General features: G+C 38.8%; 1 protein-coding gene across 3 annotated transcripts in view; it reads right to left on the bottom strand.

Moving 5' to 3' along the window:
* Positions 1–17,328, bottom strand: part of PLS3 (plastin 3) — a 91,973-nt gene that overhangs the window by 47,485 nt on the left and 27,160 nt on the right. The window contains exon 1 of one of the 3 annotated variants that reach the window (XM_057537938.1): positions 14,092–14,184. The exons of the other annotated variants lie outside the window; for them this stretch is intronic. The gene's annotated coding sequence lies outside the window, so the exon portion shown is untranslated. Of the gene's footprint in view, positions 1–14,091; positions 14,185–17,328 lie in introns of those variants that run through there. 3 annotated transcript variants of the gene reach the window in all.

Here is a 17,328-nt window from a genome sequence, read left to right as displayed (position 1 = left end):
AATGTAAGGAAGGGGAAGGTACCGAGCAATGACAGAAATTCTTGGTTATATGTGCCAAAACTAAGTCAAAATTATGTGACCAAAGATTTGTGTAAAATATAACTTTTTGGGGGCTTCCCTGGCGGTCCAGTAGTTAGGACTCCACGCTTCCACTTCAGGGGGCACGGGTTCGATCCCTGATTGGGGAACTAATATCCCGAATGCCATGTGGTGTGGCCAGTAAATAAGTAAATGAATGAATAAATGTTAAAAAAAACCTAACTTTTTCATTTAGCATTTATGTATCTATCTTACTGGCTATTTCCATTTTTCCCATCTTTATTGAGATATGTGACATATAATACTGTGTAAGTTTAAGGTGTATATCATAATGATTTGATATACATATATATTGCAAAATGATTACCACAATAAAAGTTAACACATCTATCACCTCACATAGTTATCACCATTTTTTCCATTTATATATCACCATTTCCATATATCACCATTTTTTTTTCCGTTAAGCCATTTAAAAATCTTTCACTGTGAAAAGACTGATTTTCAGATAGCATAAAAACAGCTATCAATCATCCCCATTAAAGGAGGAGTCAACTAAAACAAATTATTTTTGGCTTTGATACAGAAACACACACAAGAGCAGGCTAATCAACACATTTTTGTATACACAACTTATTAATATTATTTGAGTTTATACTCTTTCTGATTTGGCCCTATTTTACCTATTTAACCAATAGTCAGGGCTTGGCAAACTATGGCCTGTTGGCCAAATCTGGACCACTGCTTATTTCTGTATGGTCCCCAAGCTAAGTATGGTTTTTACAGATAAACATTTGCTGTCAAATGTTTGAACCTCAATTAAGTGAAATGTTACCCCAGGGGGGAAAAAAAATTCCATTCTTCTCATCAGTAGAGTTGTATTACCAAAAAAAGTACTCAAATATTTATTATATTTTGACTTTTGTCAGTAAAAATTTGTGGAAATAATATTTAAACCCTTGATATTAATAATGTAATATTCTTATTTTGCCTCTTGGCGTACAATATTCATGATGTGGACCTTTACAGAAAAACTTGACTGAGCCCTGCAACAGAGAAAGGAGGTCTGTACCACAATGGAAAATTCCCACATACCAACCTATTAACAATTTTTAGACAGAAGGAAATGAAAATGATTATGTGTTGTCCTTTTTTTTTTTGGCTTTGTTTTTTTCTGTCTTTTAAACCTTTTTAAAGAACTTTACTTTTTAGAACAGTTCACGGCAAAATTGAGCAAAAAGCACAGAGAATTCAGTTCCCATATACCCACTGCCCTCACACTTGCACCGCCTCCCTCATTATGAACATCCTCCATCAGAGGGGTACATTTGTTACAATTGATGAACCTTCTTTGATACATCATTGTTACCTAAAGTCCATAGTTTACATTAGGCTCACTCTTGCCATTGTAATACATATTACGCATTTTGACACCATTATAGTATCATACAGAATAGCTTCACTGTTCTGAATGTGTCGCCTTTTCAAAAAAGTAGTCTGTGTAAAATTTCACAAACTATGTGAAATGCAAATTAGAGATCTTATATTTACCCCTTTTAGACATTTCAAAAATAATTTTTGAATAGCCTTTCATATGTATTTGTGGGATTTATTTATTTACTTCTTTATTTATGGCCGCACCGCGGCATGCGGGATCTTAGTTTCCAGACCAGGAATTGAACCCGTGCCCCCTGCAGTGGAAGCATGGAGCCCTAACCACTGGACCACCAAGGAATTCCCCCTTTTAGACATCTTTATTAAAAGTTAAAAAATTACTCGCCAACTCATCTTTTTTGCCATGATGACTAATACTTAGTACAGAGACGCTCAAGAGAGAGCTGGGCCACATCTGTCTTCTGCACACCCACAGTAGTCACTTCTAGAACTTATCACAGTCCCAGGCAGGTAGTAAGGCACTCAATAAAATAGTATTTTCATAAATTCATCCATTCAACAACTTGTTTCAAGCCCTACATTAGACAAATTCATATTCCTACTAATTCCCTGAACCCTCATAACAGCCTTTTGAGGTAAATATTCTTACTCCCTTTTTTCTTATTAGAGATAACCTAGGCTCAGAGAGACCATGGACCTGGAATTCAAACTCAGGTTTCTCAAATCCCCGGGAAATTTTAAAATGACCATATGGTACTATTAGCTAAGTTTCCACCATAATGTAACACACATTTATAATGACTCATATTTTTAAAAACTTAAATAAAAACAGACTTTTTAAAAACATAAAACAGAACTTGCCTGTTCATAAACTTTTCTTACCTATGGTGTTAAAATGTCACTAAAGAGGGACAACTTCTCAGTAGAAAGTTGAATAAAAACACCTTTCAGAGCAGTCTCGGGATTTATAAGGTAAAGACCTTCAGTTGGATACGAAGGCAGACATTTTAAAGATTAAGAGTAAAAAGTGATTTTGCATAAGTTAAGCTGCAACGTGATGACAGTACTTTTAAAAAGTATTCTAGGGACTTCCCTGGCGGTCCAGTGGTTAAGACTCTGCGCTTCCACGGCAGGAGCTGCAGGTTTGATCCCTGGTTGGGGAACTAAGATCCCACATGCCCCGCGGCACGGCCAAAAAAAAATATTCTATATTTTATTAACATGGTGTTCAACACCTCTCATTACAAAAATACTATATAGGATTTACTCCAATTTTCTTCATGTATATTTTAAGTAATGATGTTTTCAATACGAAATTATTGCCCATCTCCCGTAATAATACCACACAGAACAATGGCACAGAAAGTTTGAAAGTGAGACTGTCTCAGAAAATCCAAAACATGTGGCCTCTCCTTTACTTCTTTTTTTTTTTTTTAAATAAATCTATTTATTTATTTTTGGGTGCGCTGGGTTTTCGTTGCTGTGCGCAGACTTCCTCTCGTTGTCGGCAATCGGGGGCCACTCTTCGTTGCGGTGTATGGGCTTCTCATTGCAGTGGCTTCTCGTATTGCGGAACATGGGCTCTAGGCTCGCGGGCTTCAGTAGCTGCGGCTCGAAGGCTCTAGAGCGCAGGCTCAGTAGCTGTGGCGCACGGGCGTAGTTGCTCCGCGGCACGTGGGATCTTCCCAGACCAGGGCTCGAACCCGTGTCTCCTGCATTAGCAGGCAAATTCTTAACCACTGCGCCACCAGGGAAGCCCCCTCCTTTACTTCTAAAGGTCCTTTCCAGTTTGGGCAATTCGTGAGTCAATAATAATCTAAAGTAGTTAGTCTTTTTTTTTTTTTTAAAAAACGATTTTATTCTCATACTACTATATCACTTCTATAAAAGAGAAAATTAGACAAAGATGGTTCTGGACATAACCCCCGCCCCCCCGCACCCTTTATCCCTGCTGAACAGTGGGTTCTGACTCAATCCTTCCCTCCCACTTCTCCCCTTTGCAAGCAGCGGGGCTGAACAGGGTAGAAATCTCTTCCCTCTTTTTATACACCTCCCCCAACACACACCTCTACCCTCACACAATTTACCCAGGCGTCTGTTATATGCCTAGTTCCTGCCCTCAAGGAATCTACAATCTGGGGAAGACAAAAAAATGTAGATAATTATACTTTGACATAAAGTGAATTAGTGGTTGTGATAAAAGGTAGAGAAGGAGAAAGACTCTGGAGGCCTTAAGGATTATTAATTCCATCTCAGGCAGGCCAAGAAAGTAGTACTTTTGTTCTTCGTGCAAAATTAGGAAATACACAGATCTCACAGAAATGATTTCGAGGCACTTGTTTACTTAAAAAAATATTAACACAATGCAGCATTTAAAAAACCCAAAATATACTTTCTGTTCTTTCTTTCTTTGTTTATATATCTGCACTGGGTTTTAGTTGCGGCATGCGGGCTCTAGTTCCCCGACCAGGGATCAAACCTGGGCCCCCTGCATTGGGAGCGTGGAGTCTTAACCACTGGACCACTAGGGAAGTCCCCAAAATATACTTTCAAGTTTTCTAATTTCTTTTTCCCGTCTAATTATCATAATGAAAGCTTAAAGTGTCCCCTTTTACACCTATAACTCAGATTTTTCATCTACAGGAGACATGAAGAGGCACAACTGAGTAAGAGTAAAAAGAATTGCAACACACATATATTCCCAAAACAACATTTGTTTGATCCAGGATAACAAAATAGTTTAATTTAGGAGTCTCTCACTTGAATAAATTCAATTTCATTTATTTACAATTATTTGAAAGTAAATAAATAAATGCTACCCTGAAGCACCTGAGCTAAAACTAAGAAATCCAATGTAAAGTTTAAAAGGCTCACAATATACACTTCAGTTGACAAAAATCACAATATTTAAATTAGCTATTTAATGCAGACTTTTTTTTCCCACTATGAATAAAAAAACTTTGTCCTTAAGACTACTCAAAGGTACTTGATGGAATCTTTAAGGAAATCAAGCAATTAAATACTATCTTGGGAGAAAATATCACATTTAAATACTTTAGGGAAGACTCCCAGGAACATCAGATTTTTAGAAAACTTGCAAATTAAAATTACTGAAAGCTCTATCCCTCTTCATCGGGCATTCATTGAATTTTTTCTCTCAAAGCAAGTAAAACATCCCAGACTGGGGTTTAGGAAGCAAAATAGATGATCTGACATCATTATTGCCCTAAAGACACGTTGATTCAATCCTGAACACTTGCGGCAAACTGCTGTTCCCCACCCAAAATGCAGTATGTTATGACAGGAAGACTGAGATGTGGAATCAGAAGACATCAATTAGTTCCCCGGCTCTGCTACTTCCTAGCAGTGTGTCTATGAGCGAGTTTATTTAATCCTGCTAAGTCTCAGTTTCCTCTTTTGAAAATAGCGATAATAACTACTTCCCTAGGGTCCTCGTGAAGATTAAAGATGGCATGTGAAGGCACTCTGTAAACTATAAAGTATTATACAGCAACTTCAAATCCTTAATGAAAGAAAATGGTGAACAAATCAATGCCTAAGTAATTGTGAGAGGCTATATAAATATAAGGCATAAGTTCTACTAAGAACCTTTTAAATGGAATGTACGAAAAGTTATGTCATTTGCCCTATAATTATTGACTACAGAGTATAATAGATCTCCTTCATATATAAAAATTATAAGCCTTAAGTCGAAGTAATTTAAGAAGGATGGGACTAACAAAAATCTGTCAGCCATTTTTTACCCATGACTCAGTTTGGCTCCTGCCTAAGACCAGTTTCTAAACACAACTTGAAGAACGGCCAGGAGATTTTTTTTTTAAATACAATTTTTACTTTTTATCAGGACCACTTAAAAAAACAGCTAACAGCTTGTCAATATTGTCACATTCCTCCTACTTTGCACATTTTTTTATAAGCAATGCAAAATAAAAGGTGAAGAGGTAAAAAGTAAATATTATTGCTGAATAAAAGTTTAACCTCAATTTCACAGTATGTGATTGGTAGGTAAAAAGAAAGTCTGACTTTTGAAATATGTTGAAACGTGTCCTTTCCCCCAGTCTGTCTTCCCACAAAAGTGAACTTTATTTACATGGAGAGAGCAGGCGCCGATATTAAAAAAAAAAAAAAAAAAAAGAAAAGAAAGAAAGAAAGAAAAGAAATATATTTTCCCTCCATTTAAATTTAGCCAAATGAAATACCAATCAAAAGTAAAAGCTTCCAGGGTCTCTGCATTTTTCTGAATTCTCTCATCTGCAGAGCACTTTGATCTGTCCCAAATTCTGTTTCCTCCCTAGCTCCTATGCCTGCCTTCGCTATAAAGGGAAAGCATCAGGAGAAAAGCAAACCCTCTCCCTAAACATCTGAGACACAGGAAAACAGATTTTCAAATAAGGGAATGAAAGAAAAGCAAACAAAACCTTGTTTGTTTGTTTTGTCATAAAAGGATATGGTGTACAACTGGGTCTGAATTCAGGGCGTCACCCATAGAGGAATCTTATGCCTATGAAGTCATCCCTAATTACAGAGTTTGACTAACAATACAGCAATTATGAAACCACTCCACTGGCTCCTTTAACTATACTTAAACCCTCAACACAAATCTTTGCTGAGAAAGGTGTACCTACAACTACCTACCTGAAACTATTACTCAAATTCTAAAAGGTATTTGATGGAGATGAGGAAAGGGGAGGGGGGGTGCCTGTTTTCATCCCCTAAGGCGATTCACTTTAGGAATGCTGCTGACTAAATAATCTATTTACTAATCTGTGTCATTCAGAACCACGCTGGTCAGGAAGCAGGGCACACAATGGGAAACTTAACCATGGATAATCAAGAGTTGATTACGAATTTTATATTTTTTTCTTGAAGTTGAGAGGAACTAAAAGATAAAAGCAGGGCATATTCACCATAGACATTATCCAGCCACTTGTATGCCAGGTAAACAGAATTGGTAAAGTGAGGCTGATGACTTAAAATCAGAGATTTGGCCACACACACTTAAGCTGGTAAGCTCGAATCATGAAGAAGAGAGGGTGGACAAAACATGGAAGAATACATTATTTGTATTTGTGTATTTGTCACCTTCCTCTGTCCAAAACAGGCAGCGCTTTGGAGCAGCCACACTTCACATACCTACCTGTACCAACAGAAACTGCCACCCTGCCTCGTCACTAGTAGGTAAGTCAACAGCACTAGTCTCCAGGTCAGATGGGCGTGCAACACGCTGAGCTAAAGCTCACCCACTCTCACTATGATTACTCAAGCTCTAGTGCCGCGTTTCCAAATGACTTGAGAAGATTTCAACTTGAATGCCTATCATATTCACCCACTTATTCATTTATATTCAAGCCTTAATTGAAGGCTTAATATGTACCAGGCACTGTTGGGTGCTGCAGATATAGAGATTTAGGACCCAAAGTCTCCCCTCAAAGACCTTACTGTCCAGCGGGGAGAAAGATGGAAAAACAAAGACATAATATTAATGCCATCATGCTATTCACTGAGTGGTGGGGTGACAGTGGTGGGCTTCAGGAAAAGTTTTCCAGAGAAGGTGACTTTTGAACTTTATCTTAAAACATAAGTAGGGCTTCCTCAGACAGATATCACTGGTAAAGGCATTCCAGGCAGAGAGAAGATGATATTCTAGAGTAAGATGATATTCTAGAGCTGTAGAAAGACAGTGTGGTTGGAGCACTGTGCCTAGGGTTTGAGAGAGACACAATTGGAGCAGAAGGTCAGGGTCTAATTTAGAAGGGCCACACTCAAAATCTGGACTTGACCCTCTGGCCAAGGGAGAGGGAAGGTCAGTGAGGAAAATTCCAGTCAGGAGAGTCTAAGTGTCTACATTTGAACTTATCGCCACATTATTTCTCCCCTTTTCAAATATCTCTCCTGTCAAATCAGGTATCCTTTTCAACTTCCCTACTTTCCTCAGTCTCCAGGTTTACAAATTTGAGAAGTTTGGCCACAAGAAACAAAGGGAGATTGAAATAAATCACTAAGCTCTCTGGATTCTTCTATCATACCCCTTTATCACCTCATGTCTGGCCTTTTCCAAAGGCCTTTTAGCTGATCTATCTATGGTCCTGTCTCCCTCCAATGTAATCTCTACGTTGCTAACCTCCTGAAGAGCAGATCAAAGGTATATTTCCTACGAAAGCAAGTCCCAACTTTTAAGCACAACATCCTAAGCCCTACACTTTTCTGTATTGATGCCTGTCTATCTTTCCAATGTTTCTTCCCATTACACACACTGCACACCCTGGAATCACACTCTTTTCACACCCTATTCCCCAAACAGGCCATGTATTTTCCCACCTCTGTTCCTTCTCCTCTGTGCTTCTCTCCAGTGGAATGCTCTTCACCTGTCTCCTATGTACTTTTCAAAAGCATCTTTGAGAAAGTCTCTTTGGAGTGTCCCCACCTGAGAGAAAAATTCTCTGTTCCCAGGACTCTCACAGAACTGCATGCTTTCTTCTGTTACAGCCAGTGCTGGATCCTTTCAGACAGCTCCAATTTTAAATATCTTACTGTCAGACCATATGTACTAATTTTTGAATGGGAAAATATAGTCACCACAAGGATAGCATTTAATACTACTATACATAAGCTCTTTGATGGGATGGAAGGGACCGTTTCCCATTCATCTTCATATTCCCAGCCCCTCTCACTGTGCCTACAGAGTAGGTAATATAACTAATTAATATAATAACATATCATTGTAAGTTTATACTATAGCAGCTAACATTCTTGGAGGACCAATTGTTTACATGGACTGTGCTAAATGCTTTATATACATTATGGAAGTTATTTCTCAGCAAAACTCTATGAACCACGTAATATTGTTATTTCCATTTTACAGAAAAGCAAACAGGATTAGAGAAGTTGAGTAACTTGCCCAAAGTCACACGGCTAGAGAGGGGTAGAGCCAGGTCTCAAACCCAGCTCCACCTGACACCAAAGTCAGCATTCTCAATCGTTATGCTGTACTGCATAGCTTCCTCAACCACGGCTTAGGGAATGAATTTATCTCCCCACAGACTATAAACTTATTAAAGTAGAAACACAGCTTACTCATCTCCGTATTCACCACAGCACTTTACGCAGAGACACAATGCATTCTCAGTAAATATCTTGAATCAAAAAAGGTCCACATCTAGTACCCACAACCATTTTGATCATGTCAGTCCCATTTCAGGAAGCTATAATTTCTTATGTCTAAACAGCTGGTCTAAACTTTGCCTGGTATTCCTGGTCCTCTAGTGTTCCTCCTAGTCACATCTAACCAGTTTAACCTTTCAACAACACTCAGAATTAGCTTTTTGATCACAACCATCCTCCTGAACGATACCCGTCCTATTAACTCCTACATCAGCATCTTTTACCCTGCCCCCACTACCTCCTTCCCTCCCTGCTAGTAAGAACTCCCTCTCTTTGTATCTACCTTTCACACTTATAACGCCGTCCGCTTTATTCCTCTTATCTTCTTATCCAAATCCTACTCGTCCTTCAAGTTTCAGCAGAAGCCTCATCCTCTCCCAAACCACATTGCCCAGTGACTCCACACCCCTGCTGATCTTTCTCTTCAACTCCCACAGGATTTAGAATCTTGCCACAAAATTTAGCAATTTAATTATAGACTTCCTCCTATAGTTATATAAGTGGATGTGAGTACAGCCTGGCTGGGACATCCATCATCCCTACTAGATTCAGTTCATCTGCCTCCTCCACACAGATCCTCAAACTTGGTCCAAGAGAATAATCTTCCCCAACCAAAGACAACCATTCTTTCACCAACAGCACACAAATACTTGTCTAATTACTTGCTCTGCAAGTCTTATTTCAAGATTGTTTGTTTCTCAAGAACAGAGTCTAAACTTCGTCTTCCTCTCGGATACTCCCACAACGATAATCCATTGCTGGATGCTGGGTACAGAGGTATGGCTCAAAAAATATTCCAGTTGACTGCAATGTTTTGAGGGTGGTGATAATCTGCAACATGCCCAATATTCAATGATTACTGAAATTATATTAGGGAAGAAACGAGAGCCTAGGGTAGTTGAGTGACTTTGCCCAAGACAAAGAGCTGTGCAGCAAATGTAAAATTAAAAAAAATAAAGAGTATGTGAGAGAGAAGGTAATTAATTACTCTTACCGTAAAAATAAAAACAAAGAGGCTACACACTGCTTTGTGGAAAGAAGGCCCATGCCTTTTATACCCTATGGAAGATAATTTAAAAACTCCTAACCAGGACTTCCCTGGCAGTGCAGTGGTTAGGACTCTGTGCTTCCACTGCAGGGGGCACCGGTTCGATCCCTGGTCCGGGAACTAAGATCCCGCACGCTGCATGGCGCAGCCAAAAAACGAGACAAAACAAAACAAAAACAAAAAACCTCCTAACAAATGTGACCAGCATATTGAGAAATATGGACGGTTGCCAGAAAATGCAGTTCCTTTCAGCTAATTCGTTCTTATTACTTAAAGGAGGGATTCACTTAATCCTTGAACTGAAATCACCAAAACTGTAACTGTGTAAAATATATAGAATATTGGCAACGGGTTCAGTAGATACTATATATTATAGAGTTCTAAAAGTTCTTTCTTCAAAATACTGGTGTTAAGTGAGTACTGACAATAAAACAGGCCATACTTTTTAAAAAGAAGGACATGAATGCTGACCTTCTCTTGTGGCACATTCATTCCTATATATGACATGTTTCTGCTTCCCTGTATTTAATATCCCTTAATTTCAGCCTCTTACATGCTAACTACTGTAAACAACCATTCCCCTTGTATCAGTGCTAATAACTTAGTACAAATGTAAGCAAACACTCAAGTATCAATGTGACGATTTGATTTTGAGTTTAGGATTTCTTTTTTCATACATAAGCCATCACTGTGGTACTCCTAGTTTTTTTAGTGATTAGTTTTTTACCTTACAGCTGATTTTTCTCCAGGGGCAAGCGGCTTGGAGTTTTGTTTGCTTACTTTTAGAAAACTTTAATGGAATCTTGGTAAAGGAGCAACTGTAATAGTTTAAGAGGTTATATGCCTCTTTCTCAATTTAATGATCTGTTGCTCTGAAAGGCACAAGTGAGTCAAACTCTAACTGGTCTCACCTGTGTCACAGGTTTCTAGTCCTGAAAGTTTAGGAAAGGTAAAAGCAGACAGAAGAAGTGGTAAAGGATTTTACTGTTTATTATTCCAGCACCTCAGCATTATTAAAAATTGTTCGTTATAGTCAACGTGGAGAGCAGACTTCTGTGATGAAAGCAACATTCAACACGTAGAACACACTTTACTTAACGAGGTTGTTTTTCAGGCCTAGATCCTCTGGTAATTCTACTTGACATTTCAGCTGCAAATTGGTAAAACTACACAGAGGACATTGATAGATAACCCCCAATAGAACAGACAGTATTTTTCCATGAGGCATTGTTATATATGCTGTTAGGCTGTACAGGATTCGGGACTAGAGAATAAAGCAGCTGGCTGATGGAACACACATCTGGATACATTTAGCAACTATGCTTCTACAATTCATTTAGATTAAAATAATAGGAACACAAAAACATATCATTTTGGTAACATGGCATACCATTTCAGGGACATCTGTGACATGACCTAAAAAACCTTACTTACTATTTACATGACAAAATACGTTTCAAATTCCAAATCAACTGAGCAATGAACTCTGGAAGGTTCTATCAGTGACTGAAGGCTAACTCTCCCTTTTATCCAACCCCAAGTAGCTGCCTGCCTATAAGTGCAATTTTGCTTTGGATGTACCCAAAAACATTAAGGAGACTTAAACATTAGCTCACTATATTTAATGTGAAGAAGGGATTGCTATCTCCTGCGTGTATGCTGCTCCAACAATGCCCATGGATGCATGAGAGAGGGTGAAGGTTTATTAAGAAGGGCAAGGGAGCAGAGGCGGCTGTTATTTGCCAAGTAATGCGCACAGAGTTAAACTAAGCTATCTTAGCCCTCTTCGTACTTCCCTAATACCTACAACCAATTAAACCACCTCAGATGTTCTGTCTGTGTTGTTTTAAAGGAGATGCAGCATAGGGTTCTGGCTGCTGACCAGTGACGCCCCTTCCCCAATTCCGGTAGCTCCCTACCCCCCAGCGTGTCCGACCATCTACTTCTCTATCTCCTCCGCTAGGCTGTGAGCTCCTTGAAAGCAGGGCTGGTACCTTATCTGACTTTGTATCTTGGCTCACAATAAGCCCCTACTAAATGTTTGTTGAATGAACTGATGTTCGTAAGTAGGGAAAGTGAACAGACTTAAACATACTGCAGGCTAAGTAGTTGTCACGCGTGGTTTTCAACATGCATACGCTATAGAGAAAGCTGGGAACAAAATAGTCAAGACATAATAATGTTCCCACATTCTTCACAAGGCACTTGGCCTGTTAGCATGCTTTAACTATCTACTGCTCTTTAATACTTCAAGATACTACAAAACTCTTCAAGATGTTTGCAACCTGTTCTTTGAATTTAGCTGAAAGTCAAACAAAGTTTTTTTTTCTTTAAGAAACAGTTTTTACTTGGCAACAATTTTGGCAATCAAGCAGCACATTTCACCTTCACAATAATATACATCACGCACACATCATGTTTTGACAAACCTGCAATTTATAGATAAATGTATCATTTAGAAATAAATGTAAATTGCTGCAAACTAAAGCTGTACTTAAACTTTTTATTATGAAAATTTTCAATGTATACAAAAGAGAAAATGGTACAGCAAACACCCATAATCCCATCATCCAGATTCTACATTTATCAGATTTATCAGGATTTCCCCACTGATTCTCTCTTCCTGTCCTCTTTCTTCTTTTCCCCTGCTTCCTTCCTCCCTCCCTTCTCGACCCCCCTTCCCCCTCTCCCCCACCCCTCTCTCTCCCCGCCACCTCCTGAATTATTGTAAAGCAAACCCCAGACATCCCATGAGTGATTTCACCCTACTTAGCTATTAAATGAGTTCATTTCCTGGAAACACCTCTATTCTGTTCTAGGATCTAGCATAAGCTAGATTCTAATTGATCTTTTTTTCAAGTACCAATATCTATGAGTCACTTAAACCCCAAAGGGCGTCCAATCCTGTGTCATTTCCTGGAGGAATATCAAATACTTCCATTTTAAGTAAAAGTTTACTTTCCTCTTTTTGTCTTAATAAAGATAAGATCTTTAAGCAATGGCTATTGTAAAATAAGTTAATAATTTTTCCCATAGACACATTCACATCAATTAAGTCAGATTGAAGACATTCTTTAAATTCTTGCTAGACAAGAGTTTTGTAGATATTTAATATACATCTTAACCATATTCTAAAAGCCCCCTTTCCTGTTATGAAGAATACTATATCAAACCCAAAGACACAACAAAGTTATACCTCTGCTTCCCCATCTTTACAAAGCTAAGAAGTATTAACTCCTTGGATTGAAATAGCACATTCTTCTTTTAAAAGGTCCAATCCCTTTATTTCCTAAGTAAACTCTGACACTTTCCAAAAATATCTGAATAATTTATGAAAAAAACATCTGCTGCTAATGAAATTAATTAACCTTCACACCTGAGGAGTATTTCCATTCTCCTTTCCTGTGAAAAATAACACGGAAGCCAAGGGCAACCTTCAGGTACATATCTCTCACAAGGCAAGATCAGACCAGTTAACTCAAGACAAAATATTATGATGTACAACTCAGAAATCACCAGAGATAAAATTTCAGCTTAGACTTTGAGCTAAGCTGGAAGTTTATCTATTAGTCACTAAAATGGCCTCCTGCAGTGTAACATACCCTGCTTATATGTTCTCAAATATGGTACTTGTTAATTGAGAAAACTAGACTCTTTTGTTTCATACTTCACTTTTTACCTCATACAGGTGTAGTTAAGTACAACTAATTTGAGAGGTTACCCTTGATTCGGAGTCGAGATTTATATAATCAGCTATATTGAAATAGGAGAAATAAAACATATGATCACTATGTGATAGAAAACTCTGGTGAGTTTGTGAGCATCACAAATCACTATCACTACCATATTACAGTAACACCACCAAAATCTCATCACCAATGATTTTCATGTATTTTGGAAAGTATGAATAAACACCAGGACAACTGTTTGTCATAAGTTATTTTGTAAGAGTAGAATATCAATCGGTTTGCCATATTCTGTCATAACAGCTACCCTCAACTTCTATTTCACAGAATTTTGAAAAACCATTTAACAGGGATCAAAAGTATTTGAAATTCCATTCCCCTTCGCCCCATCCCCCAGATATAAAGTAAGAGTTTCTGTCATTTAAACCTTTGGCATCTGACTTGATAGATACAGCTATATAATTAGGATTACAAAACCAATTTTTAAAAAGTACAAAGTCCCTAAAATATTCCCCAAATAAAGACAATATAGAGAGAGAGAACAAGTCAGATTCTAAGCTTCAAAATTTTCTCTTAAAACAAATTTGCTTCTACTTGAATACATAAGATTTAGAAAGCGTCTCCAAATGTGTAACTACCCAAACACATAATAAGGATTTCAAGATGTTTAAAGTAAATTTCTGCTGAAATATTCCATAATATAAAAGTTAGAGCCTAACGAAATAATATTAAAATCGTTACCCTTCTGGGATGAGAGCAAACCTGTTGTTTCTTTCTCGCAGCACTAAACAGAAGGAACCTCCCACGCCCAGAACGCCAATCTGGAAACCCAACATTCTTCTTACAATTGCAACTTTAGAGAGCAAGTCATAACACTTCCTGCTAGAGAGAGAGAGCACCCTGACACAGCAATGATACAATACTTACGAATCCCCTTCCTGTCAGCCTCACAGTATTTTGCCAAGAATTAACAAATTCGAACTTCACAACATTTAGAGAAAAGTGAATTTTTTCATTCCAGCTCCACTGAAATCATGCAAGAACACAAGGGAATTTAAAGTTGGTTCAGGTCAAATAGCTACAACCCACATACCTATTTAAAGTTTGAACATTAGCCAAGTAACCTGCTTATTTTAGAACACATGGAACCAGCTTCTCCCCAGAGGCCAAGTCACTCGTCCATAGGAAAGTGCATTACTTAGAAAGGCAAATTAACCGTCCCAGACCACTTACGTTCTATTATTCATCTCGATCCATACTAACTCACGTCTCCATACAACACTTACACTCCATATGCTAGGTGTCAGAGCATTAACTGTGAGTATCTATATCTTGTTTTCTGTTGAATACATAAGCTGTTAAGTGTAGGAACTATATTTTCTACCAGCCTAGCATACAGGAACGAAGCTAATACTTGCTGAACTGAATTTTCTATTGAGAGGCAGTACTGCTGAGTAGTTTAGAGTTCTGGAGCCAGACTGGGTTCAAATCCTGTCTCCACAATTTTCTAGGTTGTCTTTGGACAAACTGCTTAAGCTCTTGTGCCTGTTTTCTCATCCAGAGATGATAATAGTAACTACATCACATAATGATAACTATTTTGTACATTGTTGTGATGCTTAAATGATTTAATGTGCATTCAAATTTTAGATCATAGCCTGGCAAATTGTAAGCACTAGGTATGTGATAACTGCTATATTCTTATTATTGAAATTTGTTTTTTAACTGGTCTAGCAACTCTAATCAGTTAATTGTTAAATGAAGCAACTGGTTAGCTGAGTTCTCGCCCTTTATGGGAGAGAACAATAAATCAATAGGAGTACTGTGCTAGGCTCAGGAGACCATTTCTAATACTGACATAGGGCAAGTCAATCGTTTGAAAGGAAATGGAGTGCAATGGGAGCATCAGGGTCTTAGGAATCTGACTGACTTCAAGTCTGTGTGACCTTGAACACATCACTTAGCTTCTCTGAGCCCCAGGTTCCTATCTATAAAAGTGGAACTAATTCCACATACTTCAGAGGGTTGCGATGATGATTAAGTGAGATAAATGCATAAGAGGGTCTGGCTCCAGCAAGGTGCTCAGTAAGTGGCGGCCATTGTTATAATCTGTCTGGGATATAATATGCATAATACCATCTGCTCTACCCACCTAATCTGCTCTACCTACCTAATAAGTATGAAAGTGAGATAATAGATCCTCCAGTCCTTTATAAATAATATAAAACAAAGTGAAGCGTTTTATGCTAACATTGAAATCTCAGAATAAGGAGGCGACTCACATTGCAGTCACCTGTAAAAAGGATCAGGACAGCCCACATCAGGAGGCAGAGTGTTCTCCTGTCCTCATCACTAACCACCATTAGCAGATACTGGATTACATTTCATCTCCTTAATGGAAGCACTTTATTTCATCAATCACAAAAACTGCATGAACCATCAAAAGGCAACACAATCCCGAACAGAAGGAATAGAGCGTCAGGAGTCAGAGGACGTGTTTTTCCACCTGTTTTCATTGCTGACTCACTATGTGAAGCCTCTTCAACTTTCCCGAGTCTCAGTTTCACCATCTGTGAAACAAGCATAGCACTAGCTGCCTGTGGCCAGTCAGGGAATATGCGGGGTAGTAAGGAACACTCAAGCACCTTGAGCTAACTGGAAGAAAGGGTATATGTGTATGTATTATCATGCATTTCCAGGGAAAACTGGGGCACAGGCAATTGCCTCCGGTAAGAAGACAGTATCAGTGACAGGCCAGCAATGTTGAGTTTCCCCAGCCTTACTTTTCTTTAGCCACACTTGTCACTTCACAACACTTAGATGGGTCTGTCCCAAGTGCTATTAAATTAACTTCCTCGCGTTTCCCTGGTGGCGCAGTGGTTAAGAATCCGCCTGCCAATGCAGGGGACACGGGTTTGAGCCCTGGTCCGGGAAGATCCCACATGCCGTAGAGCAACTAAGCCCGTGTGCCACAACTACTGATCCTGCACTCTAGAGCCCGCGAGCCACAACTACTGAGGCCGTGTGCCACAACTACTGAAGCCTGCGTGCCTAGAGCCTGTGCTCCGCAACAAGAGAAGCCACGGCAATGAGACGCCCATACACCGCAACAAAGGGTAGCCCCCGCTCACAGCAACGAAGACCCAATGCAGCCAAAAATTTAAAAAAATTAACTTCCTCAATGATCATGCTACCCAGAAACAGCTTCCTTGTCTTTCCCTTTCTTGGTCATCTGGAATGTATATGTTTTCTAGCTTTCTGAACTCTAAGGCTAATCTTTGATCACAGTGAAATCTGTCAACACCCAGTTGTTGATTTTAAAGTCCATTCACCATAACATGATAGAATTCACTTCAACTGCAAAATATTGTGGTGAAAGTTCTAGGAATGGATACTCCCTTTAAAAATGGACATCTTCTACCTAGTAAATACCAGGACATTTCCTAAAAGACTGCTGTATCACATCAGTAGTTCAGCCAGTTTCGGCCTGCGGCCCATTCTGTAACCTTCTAAATGTCTCATCATATGACGTATGTGCAGGTGTGCAGGGCCAAGGGGGGGTATTGGCGTTTGTGTATGTGCATGTGTGTGAGTATGTGTGTGAACAGCATCTCTGTTTTTACTATGGGTAATGAAAATTGCTTTGGGAACAGAAGATGGTGGCAAGGATTATGTAATCCATTGCACATTTTTATAAGCAGGCCACGGAATGAAAACAACTTTTACATTCCAAATTCATCATGATGAATGCTGGGGAAAGTCAATAGAAACCAACCTATGTTTTATCTGTACACGTAAAGTGCACAAGCTCTCACTCTCTCTCAAATGTTACAAACAAATCCATAAAGTTAAAAGTTCACACATGCACCTGTGGACACATACACCCTTCAGGGTGGAAAGGAAGGAAAGAGGCACACCCAAAGCTGCATGAGAATTTCATAGACGTATGGGTGTAATCTGCAGTTAGGACACAAGACC

Source organism: Balaenoptera acutorostrata, chromosome X (assembly GCF_949987535.1).
Source record: "Balaenoptera acutorostrata chromosome X, mBalAcu1.1, whole genome shotgun sequence".
NCBI classification, from domain to species: Eukaryota; Metazoa; Chordata; class Mammalia; order Artiodactyla; family Balaenopteridae; genus Balaenoptera; species Balaenoptera acutorostrata.
Note: the sequence above shows the minus strand (reverse complement) of the source record. Positions and strands in the feature narration are given on the sequence as shown.